Source organism: Thamnophis sirtalis, unplaced genomic scaffold, assembly GCF_051295495.1.
Source record: "Thamnophis sirtalis isolate CommonGarterSnake01/CBP01778 unplaced genomic scaffold, rThaSir2_p1.2 scaffold_9, whole genome shotgun sequence".
In the NCBI taxonomy this organism is placed as follows: Eukaryota; Metazoa; Chordata; class Lepidosauria; order Squamata; family Natricidae; genus Thamnophis; species Thamnophis sirtalis.
The window spans coordinates 77,820,162-77,827,845 of NW_028261389.1; the positions used below are offsets into that span (position 1 = coordinate 77,820,162).

General features: G+C 37.6%; 1 protein-coding gene across 1 annotated transcript in view; it reads right to left on the reverse strand.

The window, feature by feature from the left end:
* The window catches only part of MAGI2 (membrane associated guanylate kinase, WW and PDZ domain containing 2), a gene marked incomplete in the record, with an annotated part of 526,586 nt that overhangs the window by 321,412 nt on the left and 197,490 nt on the right, over positions 1-7,684 (reverse strand).

A 7,684-nucleotide genomic window follows, 5' to 3' on the forward strand; every position in this document is an offset into this window, starting at 1 on the left:
ACCCACAAATGCATATTCATTTAATCTGGGGCCGCCACTCCTCTCTAAGCAGCTGGTCGCTGGGAGATTCGGAGAAAGGCTTGAAATTCACAAGGGTGGGGAGAAGGACAAAAGTCCCACTGCTAATGATCAGAGCAAAAGCTGGTTATTTGCACCAGCCACTTCTTCACCACATGCGCAAACCGCTCATTAAACACAGTCCCTGAATCTGGGAATTAAAGATATCAGGGACCCAAAACCAAGTTGAAAAAAGGGGGTCTTGGAACCCCCCCTTCTCAGTTCTGTGTTTACACATCCTAGTGGGACAGAAACTTGGGGGAGAGATACTCAAAAGAAAATCCATCGAAAGGAAAAGGAAATCTATCTGAGAGGAAAAACACAGCGTGGACCAAAAACTTTGGTTGCAACATAGATCTAGTGGATTGGGAAAGAATTTGGAACACAAATTATAAACTAACACGATCAGCAGCACTTAAAGAAAATATAGGAGGGAGGGAAAGAGAGAAGAAAGGAGGGAAGGAAGGAGGGAAGGAAGGAAGGAGAGAAGAAAGGAGGGAAGTAAGGAGGGAATGTAAGAGAGAAGGAAGGGGGAAAGGAAGGAGAGAAGGAGGGAAGAAAGGAGGAAAGGAAGGAAGGAAGGAGGGAAGGAAGAAAGGAGGGAAGGAGAGAAGGAGGGAGGGGGAAGGAGGGAGGGAAGGAAGGAGGGAAGGAAGGGGAATAGGAGAGAAGAAATGAGGGAAGGAAAGAGGGAGGGAGGGAAGAAGAAGTAGGACCGTTGTAAGATAAGATGGATCTATGGGATGTTAAGAAAGCAATCTTCAAGTATATTGTCAACTGTAGGGAAAAATTGTTATAAATGCATATTATTAATAACAGTTATGAGATCATATAATTGTGAATGTATATATGAAATTGATAAAATAAAAAATAAATAAATAAATAAAATATATACAAAACATTTTATTGTTGGCATTTATCACCAACAAGATTGGCTAAAATGTACCCAAACATGAAGCCGGCCTGCTGGAAGTGTAAAAAAGTACAAGGGACTTAATATCACAGATGGTGGACCTGCCCGGAAACACAAAAATATTGGACAAAAATGTGGAAATGGGTGCAAGAAATTACAGGAGAGCAGATAAAATCCAAACCCGAAATCTTTCTACTGGGAATAATCAAAGGGAAACATACAAAGAAAATTAAGTACATATTAACCCATCTGCTAACTGCAGCTAGAATAGCATTTGCCCAATGCTGGAAACAAAATAATACCCCCTCGGATGAATTAGTGATAAAAAAAAAAACCTTTGGATTGTGCAGAGATGGACAAATTAACACTGAAATTCAAAGATAAAGAAGAGTCGGAATATTACGAAATTTGGAACAATTGGTACAAATGGCTGCAAAACAAGAATAAAATTAATTAAGCCAAAAAAACAATATATATATAAATATATATAGAACCGTGTACAAAGGTGTGTAAATATAGAAGCAAAATATTATATACATGTACAGGTATGATGACACAACAATGTTGATGTAATGACTGTAAGGTGTTGTAGAAGGGAAAAATAATTTTAAAAAATCTGCAAAAAAAGAAAGAAAAAGGGGGTCTTGGAAACCCCCCCTCACTTCTGTGTTTACACATCATAGTGGGACAGAAACTTGGGGGAGAGATACTCAAAAAAAAAATCTAATGAAATCTATCTGAGAGAAAAAACACAGAAGAAAAGACAAGACACATTAAAAAAAGAAGAAAAATAGAAAAGAAAATTTAGAAATGGGAGAATAATAGAATGATATGGCCCAGTGGAAAGAAATATTGTTAACAAGGTAAAAAATATGTTTCAATCAGAATGTGCGGGGATTCTATTAAGAACCTTAAAGCTGCTAAATAATTATGTTACGTTGATTATATGCAACTTGACATTTGAAACTTGAAGATTCATACTGTTAATGGAAAATAGATGGAAAAGGAAGGATACATTGTTTATTTTTCAAGAGAAAGAAAAAAAAATATCGTTTGTACATGTTAAAAAGTAGAAATTGGAAAAGTAAGGCGGCTAAAATTGGAAATAATGGAAATATAACGTAAAATGAATGGCGTCTTTTGGTGGGAATGTTAAAGGGGGAATTCGGACAACAATTCTGTCCACAAAAGAATTTTTATTATGTAACAAAAATAAATAAATAAACTTTAAAAAAAGAATATTTTTCTCTGATCTTGGTAATGCAATGGTGTGCAGGAAGTGGGGAAAAATTGCAAAGAAGGTAGAATCCACTTCCTGTAATCTAGCTAAGGTGGCAAAATTGGTTGGAAGAGATTGAAGGCTTATTACGTTAAATCACAGGGCTGTTTATGTATTTATTATTTAATCGTTTAATTTCTATAGCTGCCCTTCATCTCAATCAATATCTCCGAGTGGCTTGGAATTCAAATTTTTTTTTTTAAAAAAAAGTATCAAATGGTACTTAAAGTAGTTTCGGTCTAAGAGCTCAAACAATAATAGGAAGGGATTGTTGTGAAAAGGGAAGAGAGGGAGAAGGAGAGGGAAAGAGAGAAGAGAGGGAAGGAGAAGGAAAGAAGGAAAGAGAGGAGAGGGGAAAAGAGTAAGAAAGAGGGGATGAGAGAGGAGAGAGAGGGAGGATGGGAGAGAGGGAAAGAAGGCGGACTCTGTAAACTACTTAGAGAGGGCTGTAAAAGCAAAGTGGTATATAAGTCTAAGTGCTCTTGCTATCTATCTATCTATCTATCTATCTATCTATCTATCTATCATCTATCTATCTATCTATCTATCTATCTATCTATCTATCTATCATCTATCTATCTATCTATCTATCTATCTATCTATCTATCATCTATCTATCTATCTATCTATCTATCTATCTATCTATCTATCTATCTATCTCATATTGACTCAGCCTTCCATCCTTCCTAGGTGTAAAATTGTTGGGGGCAATATGCGGACTCTGTAAACCGCTTAGAGAGGGCTGTAAGGCAATGTGAAGCGGTATATAAATCTAAGGGCTATTGCTATTGCAACAAATTGATATCAGCAAGACCCTAATTTTTTTTTTTAATGTAGGTTGGTTCTTTTTTTTCCTGGTAGGATGTGTGTGTGTGTGTGTGTGTGTGTGTGTGCAACAATGAACTGTCAGAGAACAATTTCACAGATGACTAAAATAGAATAGCCTTTAGAAAACTGTTTCTCTCTCCTTCAAACAAAGGAGCAGAAACTTCACATGAGCCATACGAAGCCTTTGTGAATCTTTGTGTTTGTAGACTCCCAGCAGATGAACTCTTTAAGAGTTATGGGATGGTTTATTGTCTAGAAAGCAGTTTCTTCCATTAGTCTCCTTAAAACTCTTCCCTGACTCTTAAAAGACGACCAAAGCTGTGTTGCCAAAATGAACATACTGGAGGACAGAGCTAGGCAGAAGTAACATTTTTTCAATGGAAAGCTAAGAGGATAGAGAATAGAATGGAATGGGGTGGGATGGGATGGGGTAGAATAGAATAGAATAGGTAATACGGAATGGAATGGAATAAGGATAGGATAGGGTAGGGTTATTTATTGGCCAAGTGTGATTGGACACACAAGGAATTTGTCTTCGGCACAAAAGCTCTCAATGTACATCAAAGATATAAGTGATAAATCACGATCATAGTCGTCATAAAAATACATTCATCATAAATCCTTAGATTCAATACTACCGAATCAATAGTGATAGTCATTTGTCTGAAATGGTACAGGGTTTCCTGCCTAAGCAGGGGGTTGGACTAGAAGACCTCCAAGGTCCCTTCCAACTCTGTTACTCCTGTTCTGTTCTGTTCTGTTCTGCTCTACTCCTTTTTCTCTTTATTTTTTCTTTTTGTATATTAACATTTCAACTAGATTAAAAACACAGTGAACTACCTTCCACCTTCAACTATTTCCTTGCAAAGCTATGTCAAATTTGCACCCATTTTCGCTGGTATATGTGAAATATCTATCGGTCTATCTATCTCTATCTCTTATCTCTATCACTATCTCTATATCTATCTATCTATCTATCTATCTATCTATCTATCTATCTATCTATCTATCTATCATCTATCTATCTATCTATCTATCTATCTATCTATCATCTATCTATAGAGATAGATCTATATCTATATCTATATCTATATCTATATCTATATCTATATCTATATCTATATCTATATCATCTATATCTATATCTATATCTATATCTATATCTATATCTATATCTATATCTATATCTATATCTATATCTATATCATCTATATCTATATCTATATCTATATCTATATCTATATCTATATCTATCTATCTATCTATCTATCTATCTATCATCTATCTATCTATCTATCTATCTATCTATCTATCTATCTATCTATCTATCATCTATCTATAGAGATAGATCTATATCTATATCTATATCTATATCTATATCTATCTATATCTATATCTATATCTATATCTATATCTATATCTATATCTATATCTATATCTATATCTATATCTATATCTATATCATCTATATCTATATCTATATCTATATCTATATCTATATCTATATCTATATCTATATCTATATCTATATCTATATCTATATCTATATCTATATCTATATCTATATCTATATCTATAGATAGATAGATAGATAGATAGATAGATAGATAGATAGATAGATAGAGATAGAGATAGAGATAGAGATAGAGATAGAGATAGAGATAGAGATAGAGATAGAGATAGAGATAGAGATAGAGATAGAGATAGATATAGATATCTATATCTATATCTATCTATAGATATAGATATAGATATAGATATAGATATAGATATAGATATAGATATAGATATAGATATAGATATAGATATAGATATAGATAGATATAGATATAGATATAGATATAGATATAGATAGAGATAGAGATAGAGATAGAGATAGATATAGATATAGATATAGATATAGATATAGATATAGATATCTATATCTATATCTATCTATAGATATAGATATAGATATAGATATAGATATAGATATAGATATAGATATAGATATAGATATAGATATAGATATAGATATAGATATAGATATAGATATAGATATAGATATAGATATAGATATAGATATAGATATAGATATAGATATAGATATAGATAGAGATAGAGATAGAGATAGATATAGATATAGATATAGATATAGATATAGATATAGATATATTATTGTTAGTTGTGAAATCATGTCCGACCCATGGACAATGTTCCTCCAGGCCTTCCTGTCCTCTACCATCCTCCATTGTCCACTTAAGCTTACGCCGACTGCTTCAGTGACTCCATCCAGCCACCTCCTTCTCTGCTGTCCCCTTCTTCTTTTGCCCTCCATCGTTCCCAGCATGAGGCTCTTCTCCAGGGAGTCCTTCCGTCTCATTAGGTGGCCAAAGTAGTGTGTATATATTATATATTATATTATGTCACCCCTAGTCCTTCTTTGCATTAAACTAAACCCAATTCCTGCAACTATATTACTGTATTGTGTAAGGTTTTGCCACGTTAACCTGTTTTGGGGGATGCAGAATGCTGTGTTATCCCAGATTCACAACATCTGTGCATTTATGAGTGTGCTTTGCACAGACGCTTAGGCATGAAACAGTGGTTGTTATCTGTGAGTTGCAATAAGGTACGAAAGAGAGTTTTAGGCACATATTTTGAAGGACTGGAAAAAACTAGAAGCATCCTGTTGCTCTGTGGGAATCCCCCGAGACGTTCACCGTAGGAACGAACCCAACAATTGTATGAATTGACTTGTTAAAAAAATACAGACTTTAAGGCGCGCTAAACTGTTTTCCGCCCTCGAAAAGGCTAGCACGATCTTTCCGAGTGCTGCTGGAGTTAAGAACTCGAGGTCAATCTGAAAACTAGGTTCACGGAACAAACGATTTTGCCTTTTATAGCATCGGCATCTGATCACTCTTGTTTAAGCCAGAGCCTTCGCCACCGAAGCGCGAAAGGAAATCGAAGCATATGGTTTTAGGGCAAACTCCGTTCCGCTTCTGAGTCACGTTGGCGGGGTTCAAATCATGAGTTCAACACCTTTCGTTCCTAACAAACGCCAACACTTCATTGTGTGTCTCGCAACGCAGCCAAAAGAAAGCAAGCAAGCTTCAGTCTTCATCTTAGATGTGTGTTTGTATGCTATCATAAAAACAAAACAAAACAGCTCAAAGGGTCCAGAACGCAGCCGTGCGAGCGATTATGGGTGTACCTAGATACACCCATATTACACCTATCCTTCGCGAGCTGCACTGGCTTCCGATCGGTCTCCACACCCACTTCAAGGTGCTGGTCATTACCTTTAAAACCCTACATGGCCTAGGACCTGGATATCTGGGAGACCGCCTCCTGCCACATACCTCCCAACGGCCGATAAGAACTCACAGACTGGGCCTCCTCCGGGTGCCGTCGACCGGACAATGCCGGCTGGCGGCTCCTCAGAGGAGGGCCTTCTCTGTAGCTGCTCCGACCCTGTGGAACGACCTACCCGTAGAGATCCGGATCCTCCCCACTCTCTCGGCCTTCTGAAAAGCCATTGAAACCTGGCTATTCCGGCAGGCCTGGGGCTGTTGACTTCAGGAATGAGGTCCAGCCCCACCCAGCTTGAGTGTATGGTGTGTTGTTTTAAATTGTTTCTTTTAAAATCGTTTCTTTATTTTTAACTCCTTATATTAACTTTTTCTGTAAGCCGCCCGGAGTCCTACGGGATTGGGCGGCATATAAATTTATTAAAAGTTAAAGTTAATAGTAGTAACTGTGAGAGGGATCTTGGAATGGACAACCATTTAAATAGGAGCCAGCCCTGTGCAGCAGCTGCCAAAAAAGCCAACACAGTTCTAGGCTGCATAAACAGAGGGATAGAATCAAGATCACATCAAGGGTTAATACCACTTTATAAGGCCTTGGTGAGGCCACACTTGGAATACGGCATTCAGTTTTGGTCACCACGATGTAGAAAAGATGTGGAGACTCTAGAAAGAGTGCAGAGAAGAGCAAGAAAGAGGATTAGGGGACAATTAAGGGTAAGTGAAAAGGAGTGATATTTTTGGAAGGAAAACTCCTCTGGTTCATTTCCAAGCCGGGAATGAAAAACACTGGAAATAAAATGGAGGCTGATTTGAAAGAAAGGTTCCCTCTATGGAGGAAGCGGAAGTGTGATTCTGGAACAGCTGACCCACAACCACACGCTGCCTTTGTGTGTCTTTGTGTCTTCCTCAATAAAGGGAACCTTTCTCTCCAATCAGCCTCCAGTCTCCATTTTATTTCCAGTGCTTTCTCCTGGATTGGAACTGGACCAAAGGGAGCATTCAGCCGGTTTGGACAGGCTCACTCAAACCGGTAGCAGAAATTGTGGGTAGTCCTGGGTGCCCACCTGCCCCCGGCTCTATGTTTTTGAGGCTGGTTGCATGCGCGGAAGGTACACCCGTTAGCAAAGCACATGCGCGGAAGGCCGCACGTATGAGCGGAAGGGGGCTGTGCTCCTGTGAAGCGAGCAGGCACGCATGGGAGGAAACAGCAGTCACAAAATGTGAAACCCACCACTGAACGGGACCTGGATATTTCTTCCAAGAATATGATGGGGATACACACACACATATATGTGGCACATTTGTGAGTTATCA